The 17310-nt window shown below is 57.2% G+C and overlaps 1 protein-coding gene across 3 annotated transcripts in view; it reads left to right on the forward strand.

The window, feature by feature from the left end:
- The first annotated feature begins 362 nt into the window (after positions 1 to 362).
- The window catches only part of Smarca4 (SWI/SNF related, matrix associated, actin dependent regulator of chromatin, subfamily a, member 4), an 82197-nt gene continuing 65249 nt past the window's right edge, over positions 363 to 17310 (forward strand). For all 3 annotated transcript variants that reach the window (XM_063228679.1, XM_063228678.1, XM_063228677.1), the window contains exon 1: positions 363 to 518. The gene's annotated coding sequence lies outside the window, so the exon portion shown is untranslated. The remainder of the gene's footprint in view (positions 519 to 17310) is intronic.

Below are 17310 nucleotides of genomic sequence, written 5' to 3' on the forward strand. Positions count from 1 at the left end.
CCCATCGCTTCCCGCAGGACCCAGGCCCGTCCAGTCCCTTCCCCCAAATCCCCAGCGCCACCGCAATGGCGCCCGTTCTGCGCATGCTCGCAGGCGTGAGGACGGGCTGTGCGAGGACCGAGACCTCAGTGCGCAAAAGCAAATCGGTCTCGCTTCGCGTGTGTGCGCATGCTCCCTCTGGGCCCCACCCACTTCTCCCAGCCGAGCGAAGGACGCGCATGCGCGAGGAGAGCGGAAAGGCGGTAGGCGCGCGCCCGAGGCCCGGCGGGTGGCGGAAGTTGTAGAGGCCGCCCGTGGAGGGGGGAGGGGGGAGGTGGCGAGTGCGCGCGCAGCGGGGACGCGGGCGGCGCGTAGGGGGGGCGGTCGAGGAGAGCGGGCGCGCGCGCGAGGCTTCTAGTAGCTCCGCGGCGGTCTCAGCTTCTTTGTTTGGTGAGGAGAGGTGAGACGCCCACTGTGCCCCCGGCCTGTGCGGAGGGTTGGGGGCGGTACCGAGAAGGCGGCGGTGCCAGCAGCTCCGGGTAAGAAACGCGGGCCACGGGGGAAGCGCGGTGCGGGGCTCGGGAGATCGGTTTGAATGGAGCCGGGACGCCGAGGGGGGAGGGGGCCGCCGGCGCCCAGAGCAGGGCCGGGGTACGGCGGCGCCCGAGGGTCAAGAAACCCTGCCGGCAGCGGCGCGCGCGAGGAAGGCCGTAGTTCAGCGAGGCCGCGGCGGCTACGGAATCCACGGGTGGCCGGGTGTGGGGCCGAGGCGCATGCAGGCCGCGCGCGTTCTCGCCGGGGTCCCCCGGAGAAATCTTGACCCCCCCTTTAGCGGGCCAGGCGCCCGGCGCTCCGTTCGCCTTCTCTCGGGCCACAGCTACAACAATAACCAGGCGTTGGGCTTTGCTGGCTTGGTTGTGTGGAGTCGAGCCTTGTAGCAGAAACCTCAGATGTAACCTGCGTCGCCCGGACGTAATCACTAGTAGCTCCTCTAAGATCTCCAAGCCTAAAATTTTATTAAAAATCGTACGATCCCAGATTTGAAATGGAAGATAAATAACTTTCCCACTTCCTCGCCAACAGTGACTTCAAAATGTTTGCTCAAAAGTGGGGGCGGGGGTCGGCAAGTCAGGGCGGACAGAGGGAGGGAACTGTTCGCAGTTGAAAGCATTGTGCTTTCTGTTCGCATCCTTTCCCCTTCCAGTTTGAGTTTTTGTTCTTTTTTTCCCCCCCAGATTAAAGCTTTTGTTTAAAACCCAGTCCTTGCAAGTGAGTGAGTGTGCTGATCAGAACAGTGTTGATTTTCCCCTCAGTAACTCCTTAGGGAAAGTGGGAGAGGGCTGAGAGGAAGAGAATGGGAATGGGAATGGGAAACAAGTTTGCAGTTTGAATTGACAGATTGGACAGGAGTTGGATTGCTGGCGCTGTCTGTCACTTAGCTGTGTGACCTTGTCCAAGGGGCTTACTGTATCAGAACCGCTGGAGTTTGCCTTTGTGAAAGGGGGATAATTTCACAAATGGAGTTGGTGAAAGCTGATAAAATACTTTCTAGCGAGGGGGGGTAACTGATCTGTTGTTGACTGCTCCATCTCCTCTTTCATTGGTGAGCAAATACTTATTTTTTAAAAAAATTTGTTGCTATAAGTAGCATTAAACACGGTGTCTTCACACTGAGTTACATCCTGCGCACTTTTTATTTTTTACTTTAGGACAAGATCTTATTAAGTTGCTAAATTGATCAGGTTAGGAGTGGAACTTGGGACTTTCCTGCCTCAGTTTCCCCAGAGTGCTGGAATTTCAGGTGTGTGCCACTGTGTCAGATTCAGATTAGCATTTCACACTTAGTCAAGGGACATTTAAGATTCCTCCATGTCTTTTGATGGCTTTATTGCTTTTGGTGGGGGGCGCTGCCATTGCTGGCAAATGTTTGAGTCCTTTTGGTGTTGTTTGGTTGGCTCCCTCAGGGTTGTACCTCATCACAGTCTTGGAGACCTGGCAGTGATGGGGGGAGCAAAGCCCCGTGTGCTGGCATTTAATCCTCTCTGTTAGGGTGACACTGGGGATGTGCAGAGGAGCCATTTCAGCCCTCTGGCCATGAAGGAGAGGGGACCTTCACCCCAGATCAGGACGGATGCCCAGGCTCCTGTTTCCACTTTCCCTGCCCACGCCCACCTTGACAGAACTTGTGTCCTTGTGTCCCATTTCCACATCACCTTGGTCTGCACTGTGTGACTGTCATCCCTGGTGGCGTAGGAACAGAAACTGTGCCTGCTGTGCCACAGGGCACCCTGGCCCAGCACGCAGCGGATCCGAAGCAGAGGTGTGTGGAATGAATGCGGGCCCGTGGCGCAGGGCTGCAGGCGATAATCGCTGGTTGCCTTCTGTTTTTCTTTCCTTTTGTGGTGCTGGGTGTTGAACCCAGAGCCTCTTGCAGGCTGCGAGAGTGCTGTCACCCAGAGCCGTACCCCAGGCCCTGTCATTGTTTGGAACTGTCCTGGCTGTGGCTTCCCAACCCTCCTCTGTGATGGGGTGTTTGTGTGGGTGGTAGTAGGGGGTCCCGATGGTGGTGCGGGCCTCCTGGCCATGCCCAGCTCCCCAGCCCACAAACCTAGCTGGGCCTCTGGCAGCGCTCTCATCAGGAGCTGCCCCACCTTTGAGACAGGTGCCAGCAGGACGCCACTCCGTGGTGGTGGTGGTGGTGGTGGTGGTGGTGGTGGTGAGGGCCCGCCGAGGTGGCTCGGGAGCTGCCAGACAGCTGCTGAGTAGAAGGACCCTATGCGGGTGAAGCAGCGTGTCCGTGTCCTTGAGCCACAACCCAGTCTGGGTCAATTTTTTTTTTTTGTCTTTTCGGGCCAGGGTCTCGCTATGCAGTTCAGGCCAGCCTCTGAATTTACGGTAATCCTCCTGCCTCAGCCTCCTGAGTGCTAAGATTATATGTATGTGCCTCAAGTCCTATTTAAAATTTTTTTAAAGATTTTCTTAGACAGGGTCTTGCTTCGTCGTCTAGGCCACCCTTGAATTCACTTTATTGCCCAGACTGGTCTCTTACTGGGTATGATCTTCCTGCCTTGATCTCCCATGTGCTGAGATTACTAAGTCAACTACTTAAAAAGCTAATCAACAATTTAGGGTGAAATGCCAAGTTTGATGTGCTATTTTTCTTTTTTTTTTAGTCTTTGTTTTGAGGCAGGGTTTCACTGTGTAGTTCAGGCTGGTCTTGAACTCACTTTGTAGCCCAGGGTGGCCTCAAATTCATGGCAGTCTGCCTGCTTCAGCTATGGTGACAGGCCTATGCCACCACACCCGGCTCCTATTTTGTTTCAAATCAGTGCCTATCTAATTAAAGACTTAATACCTGTCCCTCTGGGTGCTACCCCAAGTCATTTGGCGTCTGGCCCCTTCAGAGGCTGGTGTGTGGGTTTCTGAGCAGGGCGTTTGGTCTCGAGCTGGGGTGTAGGGCAGTCTTGAAGCTTCCTGTCCTTGGGAAGGATCTGATGTGTCCAGTTATTATTTACTCTTTCCTGGGGACCCTCAAAACTTTGGGGGGGCACCCACAAACAAGCCTGTGCCTACGCCCTCCCTGGGTGTGTCTGGGCAGGAGGGCTGAGGTGTGTTGCCCGAGGGGCTCGCAAGCCAGCCTCTTGATTGAGGCAAGGTATTGCCAGTTCCCTCCTGGTGTCCTGGAGGGGTGGAGACGCTGTTTCCTGGCACCTTGAAAGTCCTCAGGGGCCAGCTGTGTTTGGCCCCCATCCTCAGGGCTGCCATGGCACAGAGGGACCCTGTCACCTGTCACACAACTGGAAACTGAGCACATGAACAGTGGGCCCTGAAGGTTTTCGAGAAGCCACCTGGGCTCTTTCCACATTCACCCAGTGGACAAACGGGCTTTGAACACCGCCACCAGGTGCTGCTAGGCTGAGGGCACTCGGTGGAGGGGGGCAGAGGCGGCTCTGTTAGGGCTCACTGGTGGAGGAGGCAGTGCCAGCTCCGGGGTGTGGTGCTGTTCAGGGAGCGCTCAGAACTGACGCACACTAAACACTGGGTCACGGCTGGGCTGCAGCTGCCAGCACAGCTGAGGCTCTGGGTTTCGTCTTCAGCACCTAGTATTAAGTTATGCCTTGTATTTTTTTTTGAGGCGAGGTCTTAAGCCTAGGCTGGCTTCAAACTCACAAGTGATCCTCCTGCCCCAGCCTCCCAAGTGCCGGGATTACAAGCATGTACCATGTGCCCCCTTGTAATTTGTCCTGGAGATGGAGCCCTCTTTTTCTGCATTGAGATACTCTGCAGCCTTTTTTATATTGTGAGATGGGGTCTCGCTGAGTCGCCCAGGCTGGCTTTGGGATTCTCCTGCTGTAGCCACCAAAGGTGCGAGGATTACAGGTGAGCCAGCCCAGCGGGCCATGTGCTGCAGTGTCACTAAGCTCTGGAGACAGAGGAGTATGTTTGGTGTTTTGCTCATCTTCTTCTTCTTTTTTGTCTTTCTGAGACAAGGTCTCGCTGTGCAGTTCAGGCTGGCCTTGAGCTTACTTTGTAACGCAGGTCGGCCTTGAACTCACCACCATCCCCTACCGCAGCCTCCCGAGTGCCGTTCTTCTTCTCTCTTAAATTAAAACAAGGCCTTCACACAGCTACAGTCCCAGCCTGTCTTCTTCGTCTAGTCTAGTCGGTTTTATTTTGTTATTTATTTTTTTTGTGGTACTGGAGATTGAACCCTGGACCTTGTGCATGGAAGGGAAGAGAGCTACCACTGAAGCACATTCTCAGCCCTTTATTTTTATTTTTATTTTTTTGGTACTGGGGATCCAACTTACGACCTTGCGCTTACAAAGCAAGTGCTTGAACCACTGAGCTAATCCCTGGCCCCTCTCAGCTCTCTCTTTTTTTGTACCGGGGATCAAACTCAAGGACCTCACACTTGCCAGGCAGGCGCTGATGCCCTGAGCTGACTCCCCAGCCCTCAGCCTTCTTTTTACTCTTTGAGGCATAGTCTTAGCTGATAAGTTGGCCGTGCTCAGCTCATGCTCAGCTGGAACTTTTGATCCTCCTGCCTCAGCTTCCCAGAGTTTTGGAATTAGAGGTATGTACTATGATACTTGGCTATATTTTTGAGACAGGGTCTCACGATGCGGTTCAGGCTGTCCTTGAGCCACTTTGTAGCCTAGGCTGGTCTCAAACTCACAGTGATCCTCCTGCCTCAGCCTCCCGAGTGCTGGGATTACAGACCTGGGCCACCATGCCTGGCCAAAATGCTGCAGATTAAGTATTCTTTAGGTATTCAAGAATCTGATTATAGTTTCTTTTTTGGTATTAGGAATTGATGCTGGCTGTAGAGTGAGTTTGAGACCAGCCTGAGCCACATAGGGAGACTCGTGTGTGTGTGTGTGTGTGTGTGTGTGTATACAAACAACAATAAAAAACCAAGTAGTGGGGCACGGTGCTCCCAGCTCTTGGGAGGTTGAGGTAGGAGGATGGGTTCCAGTTCAAGGCCAGCCTGAACTGCATGGCCAGACTCTTGTGGGAAGGACACACGCGGCCATGGGTGGAGCTCAGTGCTGAGCAGCTGCCTGGCAAGTGTGAGCCCTGAGTTTGATTCCTGATGCCCTCACCAAAAAAAAAAACAAAAAAAAAAGGACACAAAACAAAACAGGTGAATGCCAGGTGAAGCCTGGCCCTGGGCCTTCCGCCTGTGATCTCAGATGGGCTTCGATTCCCTGCGGCACACTTGCCATCTTGCGGGAGTTCTACTAGAGGCTGTCGTGGGGGGAGGGCGCAGCCCAGGCTGCGTGTGCTCCCCCCGTGGCATGCGTGGGGACGTGCGGTGACGGTATGCAGTGCTTCTCTGGGGTGTAAGCTGTCTCCGTGCTGGCTGGTCACGCCTCGCTGGCTCAGGAAGCAGGTGGCTGCACGACAGTTGCTGCATCACCTGTGACAGTGGGGGAGGGGAGCGTGCGCCCCGCCTGTGGCCCTGCTGATGCAGCGTGGCTTGTCCTGATGTCCTAGCACAGCAGCACGGTGCGTGGGCTCCCTGAGCCCTCGCAGTTGACCATGGACTCACAGCGGCCACAGGCGATGGTGGACACCGTCCAGACTGTGGGTCCCGGAGGCCTCGCCCTGTCCCCCACAGCTGGATGCTCCTGCCCTTGTATCTGTTGCCCTTTGTTGGCACTTCCTGTTCTTCCTGACATTTCCAAAGAACACAGAGCCTTGGCACTCACTGAGCTCCATCCTCAGCTGTCTTATTGTTTGGTGTCTTTGAGACAGGGTCTTGTCATGCAGCTCAGACTGGCCTTGAACTCACTTTGTAGCCCACACTGGCCTCAAACTGGAAGAGATCCTCCTGCCTCAGCCTCCGGAATGCTGGGATTACAGGCATGTGCTACCACACCCAGCTTTGGTCCTTTTATAATTTTATAATTTTCTTTTGTGTTTGTTTTTAATTCTGTTGCTTTTGTTTCAATTTGTTTTTGAGACAGGGTCTCATTGTGTAGTTCAGGCTGGCCTAGAACTCTATAGTGCAGGCTGGCCTCGAATTTGAGGTGATCTCATGCCTGGCCTTGTGTGTGTTTTTGTTTTGTTTTGTTTCTTTGGTACCAGGGATTGAACTCAGGACTTCACGTTTGCTAGTCAGGTGCTTATGCCGCTGGGCTAAATCCCTGGCCCCCTTGCTGTACGTTCTGAGACAGGTTCTTGTTAAATATTTAAATTGCTGGGCTCAAATTTGGGATCGTCTTATCTAAGGCTTCCAGTGCAGTGGGATCACAGGCCTGTGCCACTGTGCTGGGGTTCCTTGTCCCTTTTGATCCCTGACTTGAATCAGCTACTCATGCCGTTGAGCAGATGCCTTCCCTTCTCCTAACAGAGCTCTTTGGTGCTTCCCAGTCTCCCTGGGCTCAGCAGGTGGCCATCTCCGATACTAGGCCTGGACCCAGAGATTGAGGAGAGGCCCAGACCCAGTTCATGCTCCTGAGGTCGCTCAGTTGTTTACTGAGACAGGGTCTTAAGTTGTGTTTGCCAGAGCACTTTTTTTTTTATTTGTTTTTTTGAGACAGGATCTCACTATGCCTTTGGGCTGGCCTTGAGATAATTTTGTAGCCCAAAGTGGTTTTAACTCATGTAATAATCCTCCTGCCTTAGCTTTCCAAGTGCTGGGGTTACAGGTGTGCGCCACCACATCCAGCTCATTTTGCTTTTTAAAAAACAGGGTATGCAGTTCAGGCGGGCCTTAAACTCACTGTGTAGCCAGACTGACCTTGAATTTGTGGCGAGGGTCCCCCCTCAGCTTCCTGAGTGCTCAGCTTACAGGCTCTTGCCACCGTACTGTTCTTTGTGGTGGGTACTGGAAATCGAACTCATGACCTTGTGCTTGCTAAACAGGCACTGTGCCACTGTGCCAACTATATCCCTGGCCTCCATGCCATTCTTACTGAGATCACGTCTGAGTTGATGCCAGTGAAGTGATTAGGATGTGGCCACTTGGCAGCTGGTCGCAGAAAGACTGAGTGACTCCAGGAGGGTGGCAAGTGCTGAGAAGGTGTGGAGGCTGCCCTGGCCAGCTCCTCTGCAGCTGGCTGTGTGCTTGCCCCCCGCCCCGTTCCCCTGCCCCTGCCCTTCATGAGAACCCATTGCCAAGCTGTGTCGGTGCTCGGCAGCAGTGAGATGGCCGCTGGGAACTGGCGTGGGGGGTCTCGGGGCCCTCACCGGGGGCCCGCCAGCTCTGTGTGTGTTTGTCTTTTGGTACCGGGAATCCAACTCAGGACCTCACATTGCCAGGCAGGCGCCGCGCTGCTGAGCTACATCTCCAGCCCTTTTTGTCTTTTTGAGATAAGTTTCTCCTGTGCAGTCCAGGCTGGCCTCCAGCCCTTGGCCGTTCTCCTGCCTCGGCCTCTCAGGCGCTGGCGTGACAGGTGTGCGCCACGGGCCAGATGTGCTGTCTTCCTGTAACGTGGCAAGTCTTTGCTGGACAGACAGAAGGCCTCCGGTGGTGTCGGGAGGCTTGCAGATGTGCGTGGCGTGGGAGAAGGCCTCACCTCTGGTCACAGAACTCGGGGTCCTCGGAGTTGCTGTCAGCAGGGTTGGGTGAGCGCGGAGAAACCCTGAGCAACCCACGGGCCTGCCCAGCACGCTCCGCCCAGGGGGCCTCTGTGCCGCGGCCCTCTGCCTGCAGGTGTCTGTGAGCCCGCTTCACTTCAGGTGTCCCCCTGTCACCGAGCTGCCCGCAGAGCACCTTCCCCCTGTGAACGCTGTCACCGTGTTTGCTTACTGTTTTCCCAGCACCCTGTGACACTGCGTCATATTTACTCATCTCTGTCGCTTAGTGGTCCACCGTGCCAGGCAGTGAAATTCGTTCTCTGCCAGCGGCTTGCATGGCATAGCAGGCCTTGGAGGGGTATGTGGGGGTGCCGTGACTGCGTCCTTGGCTGGGTGGCTGGGTAGGCCTGAGTGACACCGTGGGTGGAGCTCTGTGTGTCTCCTCCTCACCCGGCGGCCTGTGGCCTTGTGCCCCTGTTGGGGGCGACTCCTGCTTTCACACATCTTGCTAGGTGATGGGCACATAGTGGGCAACCATGGCACTGGTGGCATCTGGTGGGCTCCGGCAGCCTTACAGGAGAGAAGGGTCGGGGCCACCTGCACTGTGGTGCGCTGGGACACCTGAGGGCTGAGAGCGCGTCCTGGGGAGCCAGCTCTGCTGTGCACTGTGGACCCCAGCGCTCTGCGGCTTGCTGAGGGGAGCCTGGAGGTGGAACACCTCCGGAGCACCCCAGTCCTCTGCCTTTTACTCTCCAGGGTTTGTGCTGTTGTTTCTTCCTTTAGCGCTGGAGGTGGAACCCAGGATTGCGGAGCTGTACAAGCCTAGCTATTTTTCTTCTTTCTTTTTTTTTTTTTGAATCGAACTCAAGACTGTGTGCTTGCCAGGCAGACGCTGTGTCACTGAGCTGTACCTCTACTTTTGAGACACGATCTTGCTAAGTTATCCAGCCTTCCTGCTGAAACTAAAAAAGGGAGATGATTCTAATGAATAAAATGATAATTCCCAGTGCTAAAGATAATGCTGGGTGACAAGGGAGCACGGCTTGGTGGGTGGGTAGGGCCGAGGAGGCCCATAGAGTCTCACGGTGACGCCTGCCTGTAACACAGGGCAGGGCCATGACATTCCCAGAAAAGCAGTGCTGGGGATGCTGTGCCCTGTGCCCATGTTCCCTAAGACCACACGTGCCTCACTTGAGGTGTCGTTTGGGGGTCACTGCACTTCCCGTCCCTCTGGAGAGGAGCAGCAGGGCTGCTGGGCCAGTTTTGCTGAGGGAGGGCTCCTGCGGACAGGGCTGGGCTGGGCTGCGTAGCAAGACCCTGTCTTAACACAAAGCAGACAAATGGGGCGCTTCTGGGCAAGTTCTGTGGCTATTTGTTTCCTGGGTGGAATTGTTCTCTTTTTCTTTGTCTTTTTGTTTGGTACCTGCGGGGATTGAACTGGAGACCTAGCGCTTGCTGAGCAGGTGCATACAACACTAAGCTGAATTGCTGGCTAGAATCGTTTTCTTGTAAGATGAAACAGCCTGGATATAAAAGTAATGGGTGGTCATTGTAAATAAGCAGAATCAAAACCAGCAGAGGTCTGTGCTGTGGGAAGAAGCTCTCCTTCATGGGCTTTTAGAGAGACCTGTGGCCACTGCTGGAGCCGATCATGTAGTGGTGTTTTTTAGATGGTGCTGCTGGGACTGGAGTGCAGACCCTCACTTGCTAGTGCAGTGGCTTTGCCCTGAGCTACAGTGTCTGGCCTGCCTGTCTCTCTCACTCTGTATCGAACTCAGGGCCTTTGCACTGAGCTGGATCCCCAGCAGTTTTTTATTTTTTGAAATAGGATCTTGCTGAGTGACTGAATTGCCTAGTTTGGTCTTGAACTCGTGATCTTCCTGTCCCAGCCACCCAGAGTGCTGGTTACCATTGTGTGTCACCTTTCCTGGATCGATTTATTTATGTATTGGTGCTGGGGATCAAACTCATGATCTTGCACTTGCCAGGCATGCCCTTATACCACTGAGCTAAATCTCCACCAGATCCTTTTATTTTTTATTTTTATTTTTGGTACTGGGGATTGAACTCACAACCTCTTGCTTGCCATGCAGGCATTTACGCTGCTGAGCTAAACCCCAGCCTTTATTTTTTATTTTCTAATAAGGGCTCACTAGGTTGCGGGGCCAGGCCTCTAATTTGCAATCTTCCCGCCTCAGCCTCCTGAGGGCCTTAGGCCGCCTTAGGCGTGTAGACTGGGATGTGGATTAAGCCTGATTTTGCCACTGATCATCCTCCGGACCTTGTGCTTGGAGCTGCCTCTGCTTTCTCAGTGATGCCACGGATTCCACCTGCGAGTGTGTGGCACTCGTCCCCGGGCCCCTGAGCGGCCTTGGTGAGATTAGCACAAGGCCGCGTCCCTTCCGACCCGCCAGCCCTGGGAACCAGGCGCCTGCTCTCCTCTCTCGGCCTCCCGGCCCGGCCCGAGCAGCCGGCTCTGCTTTCAGCCGTGAGGTCCCGCCCGGAGTCTGTGCTTCCTGTTGCCGTCCTGGGATGCCCTGGCCTGCAGCGCACATCTGAGTCGGCTCCCTCCCTCACAGTTGCATGCTGGTCCCTCTTTCCGCCTTGCCTGTGTCCCTTCGTCCTTCGCTTCCCTCTCCTGGGATGTGAGGCCCCAGGTTGGCCACCGGTTTCAGCGCCGCAGGGAGTTGCCCCTGCGGAGTGGAGTGTGCCCGGGCTTTGCAGGGGACCAGGAGGCACTGGCTCCGCAGAAGCCGTGTGCAGCACAAGGCCAGGGGCGATCTTGGCACCCAGGGAGGTGTGGAAGGAAGCACCAGGTCATTCACTCAGAGAGCAGGGACCTGGGTGACAGAGAGGAGCTTGTTCCCACCTTCACACCCCGTTCTGTCTGTTGTTCCTGACTGAGCTTGTGCAGAACCCAGGGGACGTGGCTCCTCGGTGGCCTAACGCCTTTCCTGTTAGTAGTAGTGCACGACAGAGAGGGATCATAGAGGCTGGCATTCACTGGCCCTGACTCCAGAGGCTGAGCGTGGAGGGCAAGGCAACGGTGTCCAGCAAGAGGAGGCGTGTGGGTTGTCACACTGTATGATGGTTCGTGGGTGCCGGATGTAGGGGACAGGACTTGGGGCTCACTGTTGGGCTCGAGCCTTCCTCTGAGCCTGGTTCTTTTCAGTGCAGTCTGAGACAGTCTGAGACAGTGCAATCCCTGTGTTGCCCGGGCTGGCCTCAACCCTCTGAGCAGCTGGGACTGCAGGCCTGTGTATAGTGACCCATTGTCACTATAACTGGCAGTCCGCTCCCACAGCAGTGCCCCGAATCCAGACCCAGGGACTCAGCCCCAGTGGCCCAGGCACTGTTTGTTAGGGGCCACCTCCCAACACTGCCCCTTTGGGAACTAGGGTTCCAGTGCGTGGCCTGGGGGGTGCAGCCAGTCCTCAGCACCCGTACCCTGAGCCCACCTCTGAGCCCTGCCACAGCTGTTTCCTCGTCAGCGCCTGTGAAAGAATCTTGGTGAATATTGGGGGGGCCGGGGGTCTGTGTGCGTGACGCTTCCAGTGACTCACAGACGGGCCCTGAGTGCCTGTCTGGTAGATGTGTGGCCTGGACGGCACCTCCTGCTGGCCAGTGCTTTGCAGGTGTCAGCTCCTGGCCTGTCCTGTCCTGTCCTGTGAGCGCCACACACACACACACACGCGCGCGTGCGCAAGCTCAGGTCCCTCTGCAGCCTAGCTGCTGGCCGGCCTGGCTGCATGGCAGAGCCCCACTGTGACCTTAGCCTCGTGACCACAGCTTTTCCTCTCAGCCTCAGTTATTGGGGTCCCTACACCAGGGGCACTGAAAGCCAGGATGGGACATGGCTTCCTTTCCCTAGCTAGACCCACCTTCCCTGTGATTTCTTTGTCACCAAGATGTCAATTTGAGGCTTAGTGTAAAGACCTGGGACTCAATCCCGAATACCACCAAAACAAACAAGCAAAAGCAAACTTGACTAAATGGCTGTGGGTAAGAGGCGGGTCCCTGGGCTGGGGATTTAGCTCCGCGGCATAAGTGCCTGCCTTACAAGCAGGCAGTCGTAAGTTCGATCCCTGGTACCGATAAAAATGAAAAAGACAAAAAAAAAAAAAGAGGCGGGTCCCAGGACAAAAGGGAGCTGCGGTTAAGCCTGTCCTGTCCGGTAGCAGTCAGCAGAGACCTGGACACTTCACAGCACGGGCACCTGATGGCCCTGACTGCAGAGAGAGCCAGGAGGGGCTGTCGTGCCCTCCAGAGTGGTTAAAGTGACCAGGACTGCACACCGGCATTGGTGTCTGTGGAGCCGCAGTCCCCCCCCCCCGCCGTGTGTGTGTGTGTGTGTGTGTGTGTGTGTGTGTGTGTGCGTGTGTGCATGTGTGTGTGCGCGCGTGTGTGTGTGCGATTCCTCACAGAAGCGCGTGCCTGTCCGCTGGAGGCCTTGCTCCCAGCTGCTCAGCTCGCGCTGGCCAGCCCCAGCCCCCGGCCCGGCCCTCGGAAGGTTAAAGGATCAAAGGGGGAGCCCTTGCCACACCCGGCAGCCGGCACCGGCAGACGCACTGATGAGCAAGGGGGTACTGCAGGGTCCTCCTTTTAGACGCACTGATGAGCAAGGGGGTACTGCAGGGTCCTCCTTTTAAACACTTAAAAGCCTTCAGTTGTTTGTGTGTAGTACACATTCACGGCGCATAAGAAGCGCGGTCCTCCAGGGAAGTGGGGGTCCGCGTCTCCCACATCTCGGTGTGGTGTACTTCCCTCCCCTGCATTCCCGTCTGCCCCTGGCGTGGCTGGGGAGGTCCCCGGGAAGGGGTGCTCGCTGGCCCGTGGCAGCGCAGCAGGCAGGTGGCGGCAGACGCAGCTGTGTCTGCCCTGGTTATTACTTATGGATGCCGTTATCGCCTGTTTACATTCTTCTCTGCTGGGCTAATCCGAGCCTGCGTGGTTGGCCACAGCTAAGTCAAGGTTACATAAACATATCCCCGCTCTGCACCTGCGCTAGACAACAGGTTAACCTGTCCTCAGAGGACCCATGACATCCACCACAGCCCCACCCTCAAAGGCTGGGGGACCGTCGTCTCTTGTGAGGGGCCCATGGTGCTGACCTCTGCACACAGAGACCACAGCCACAGCACCATCCCAGTGAGCTTCCGGCCGTGCCATCCTGCGTGTGTGTGAGTGATCAGCATTGTGTGGTGACAGAAGTCGGGGTGTCCACTCCGAAGTTGGGTCTCCCACTGCGCTCCCCTGCTGAAACAAAGCAGGTTTGCATCCAGCAGTGGCACTGGAGTTCCCGTCACCCAGCCCCAGGCTTTGTGCATCACAGGTCCCAGGCTCCGTAGGGTTGTCGTGCCCTTTTGGAATAGCTGCTTGTTGGCCAGTGTGGTTTTGTGGCTGCCAGTCAGCCTGACTGAGCAGGGACCGCATCATCCAGAGTTCAGTGCCCCCCACCCCCCCGGCAGTGCGGCCATCGGTGTCCAGGGCCACCTGTGCCCAGGAGACGGGACGGAAGACTTGGCGTGACTCACCCTGTTCAGGGGATGGGGCAGAAAGAGATGCTGCCCCTCCTGGAGGGTGCAGGCCACACGCGCGTCCTGTGAGAGGATTGTAGCTGGAATCGAGTCACCCCCAGGCTTAGAGTGCCAAACCTCAGTTCCTGTCACTACCAGGAGTGCAAGGGTCAGGGCTGGGCCCACCACGGGCAGACAGCTCAGAGGGCCTTGAGGGCTGTACTTCAGTCCTTCCCGCAGGGCTCTATGAGGAAAACCCGGCTCTCCCCTCAGGGGCTTTGGCCAATCCCAAGTCCATTTCAAAGCAGGAAGGACTGAGGCCCTCACAGGCCCTTAGGGCCTTGCCCTGTGGGGGTGCCTGTGCAGTTGAATCGGTTGTGCTTTCAGGCAGTGACCAGTGGCTGGTCACCCACGGTGAGGACTGGTCACTGAGCAGGTGGGCCACCCAAGGCAAGACCCCACAGCCATCCTGAGAACGGTGGTGCAGTTTGGTTTGAAGGGCCTGTGTTCTGTATATCTCTGAACTGTGCCAGTAGCCTGTGGCTGTAGGGCACCTGGAAGCACCGCCTGACCCTGTCCTTGCTGGCCCATTGCTGCCCCTGAGCCCTGTGAAGTGGCTCTCTGGCTGGACGCTGTTCCTAGCAGCAGCCCCTAGCATCTGCCCACCGTTGTAAAGCCTTGATGGTGTGAATCTGGCCAGCAGAGGGAACAGGCAGACTGTGTCCCCATGAGAGAAGTAGAGGCCCCATATAGCCACCTGCCCAAGCTGTAGCGGGTGGGTGCTCGTGGTACCGTGTGAGCTGTGTGGGCACCCTCCTCCTCCCAGGGCCCTTCCAGGAGCCACAGCTCTGCCCATTGGCTCACACTGCCTGTTCCGTTTCAAGCCAGAGACCCTCTGTACTGGGCTGGGCAGCAGCTGCTGTCCACTGTGGAGCTGTGCTGCAGCTAGACCTGCGGGTGTGCCGGGTGTCAGCTGGGGTCACGCTTTCCCCTCTGCACGCTGATAGATGTGGAGGTGTCGGGACCTGTCATCTGTCATCCCGTGGTGTTTCCTGCACTGTGTGCATCACGGGTCCCAACACCATTGCCAGTTGTGCTGTAACAGGTTAGCGGAGGATGGGGCCAGCGCCACCAGCATGTCCCCAGCGCATGAGGCAGGGCCGGGCCACTGGCAGGTCCCTACACGGACCCAGCCCGCCTGTGTTAGTCTGACCTTCCTCCGCTGTCAGCTGCCCAGGGACCCCTTCACAGGCAGGCGAGGCTGTTTGTGCACTGGGGATTCCGACTTCCAGCCCCTCCATAGCTGTGACCCAAACCCAGCAGGGTGCATCCGCTTCTGCCATGGGCCCAGCCAGACCTGTGCCTGTGCCACTGCCCGCTTCCTGTCCTGTAAAGCGGCTTCCTCTGTGTCTATACAGTTCTGGGTCACAGCCTTCCTGGTCATCGGGTATAAGGGGAGTTGCAGGGTAGCACTGTGGTGTGAATGTCCGCCAGGAACCTCCCAAGCACATGTCATGGCATAGGGAATTACTTTTATCTTGCCTGATCAGATTAGACCCAGCAGCCTGACAGATAAGCCCGAGCCTAGGACCTCGTCTTCATCCTCCGTCCACCCCCAGGCCAGCAAAGTGCCCTTCAGGCCGTGTGCAGCAGCTTCTAGATCTTCGATGCAGCAGAGCTTAACATGATACCGTCCGTACAATGCAGCAGTGACACAGAGCGTGGCTTGATCCTGGTGGCTAAGTCCTTGGCCACCAGGCCATGACACCAAGGCAGGCCATGGAGACAGCCTTGTTACAAACACCTGGAAGGTCCACTGCCTGTCCTCCCAGGTGAAGACAAATTGGTCTCGACCGTCCAGCATGATAGCCATGGGGGAGGCACTGGCCAAACCCACAGCCTAATGGTACTGACCCAGTATCGGGGTGAGGTGCTCTTCAGGCCTGCAGGATTAACGTTAGGCACGGCTGCATGCAGTGAGGGGTTGCTGTGTTCAGTTCCGGGTGGCCCTGGTCTCTCCGGCCACTCACCGACCCTCAGGCCTCACACGCCGTACTGGGCAGGGAAGCGGCTGGTACCGGGCTTGCCACCCTGCTCCTTCCAGCCTCAGGGTAGTTGTCAGGAGGCCCGTACCGCTTCAGGCACACAGCCCCATCCCAGGAGAGGCTGGCCTCAGGGCATTGTTCTCACACCCATCAGTGTGTCCACCCCCAGGAGGTAGTTAGCGTCTGTCTGGGAAACTCGGATGACACAAGGCAGCCAGTCAGGCGCCCAACACCCATGTCCCCTGGGCTCTCTGGACGGTGATGGACTGGCCTCTGCACCCTTCCATCTGCGCAGGAGTCCTGGGACACGGTTCAGGCGGCTGCAGGTGACTGTTCACTTGGCTGCGGCATCCACCAGCGCTAGGACATGCTGTGTGTTCTTGGGGCACCAAGACATTTCCACATGTGGCCTCTGGTCCCCGGCCCCCACTGACCGGTGCCAGGGCCGCGCCTAGTTCGGGTGGAGGCGGCGGAGCAGTCACTTCCTCCTGTTTCACGGGCTGCTTTCACCTTCGGGCCTTCGGGGTCCAGGGCTGCCGTCATCTCCCCTGTGGCTGAACCGGCGGCCTGCAGACCCTTCAGCACCCCTCCCCTGTCCATCACCCGGGCCACCTGCTTGCCACAGTCTGCCGCTGCGGTGTGTATGGGTCTTGCCTTGCCCTGGTGCTTCACTTCCACGGGCCCAGCTGGGCTGCAGGGTCCGCAGAGTCCTGGGCTGGGCCATCCGTGAAGGGAGCCGGAAGGGCTGCCCCTGCCCCGAATGTGCCCTCCGGCCCACTGGCCAAGATCATGTCCTTCCTGCGTGCTGTAAACGTTCCTCAGCAGGGCCACAGCGCTGCCCGGCCACTGTCCTTTGGCACGAGCCCGTTTCCCTTGGCACAGATACAGGTCTAGTCTGCTGTCCCGTTCTCTGACTGGCCTGGCAGGTCACCTGGCTCCGTCATCCTGGAGCAGCAGCAGCCAGCCGGGCACCGTCTCACCCATCTCTGCTTCTGCTGTTTGGCCAGTGCCCGCAGCTCCCTGGCTGAGTGTGGCTGTTGGGGGGCCGAGCCTTCAGTGCCCGTGCAGGTGGGCAGCCTCCCAGCGCCCCTCCTGGGCTAGGGAGACCTCTGCCTCCACCTTCTGCGCATGCCCCCTGGGCACCCTCCCGGAGGGGAGGAGGCGCGGCCTCGCCGGAGCCTGTCCGGGACAGGGCTGCTGCTCCAGGTCCTCTCCAGTGCCTGGCCGCTGCCCTGCTGCCAGATGAAGGCTTCTGCTGCTCACCTAGTGTGGGAGAAGTCAGGCACCCGCCACGCTGATGTGTGGTGGGAGACAGGGATGTGTGTGTCTTGTCTGTCACTTCCTAGCTTTCCAAACATCCAGACAGACCTCAGTCCTCCCGAGTCCTCCGGGCCACCAGGGGCTGGAGCTGATGAAGGCAGGGCCCCAGCTCTTCCTCGCAGTCTCTCTGGGGAGGGTGCGCACCTTGCTGGCCTGCAGACCGTGCCAGTTGGCATGGCTGGGCTGAAGGGTGCTTTGCAGGAGAGGTCACCGGGAAGGGGGTGCTCGCTGGGCACGTGGCAGTGCGGAGGGCAGGTGGGCACAGCTGCGTCTGTCCTGCTTATTGCTTATGGATGTCGTTGCCACCTGTTTACATCCTTCTCTGCTGGGCTAATCTGAGCATGCGCCACAGCCAAGTCAAGGTTGCATCAACATATCCCCGCTCTGCACCTGCACTAGACAACAGGTTCATGTCCTTAATG

Source organism: Cavia porcellus, unplaced genomic scaffold, assembly GCF_034190915.1.
Source record: "Cavia porcellus strain 051 isolate PalLab524CR breed Dunkin Hartley unplaced genomic scaffold, mCavPor4.1 scaffold_17, whole genome shotgun sequence".
Lineage (NCBI taxonomy): Eukaryota > Metazoa > Chordata > Mammalia > Rodentia > Caviidae > Cavia > Cavia porcellus.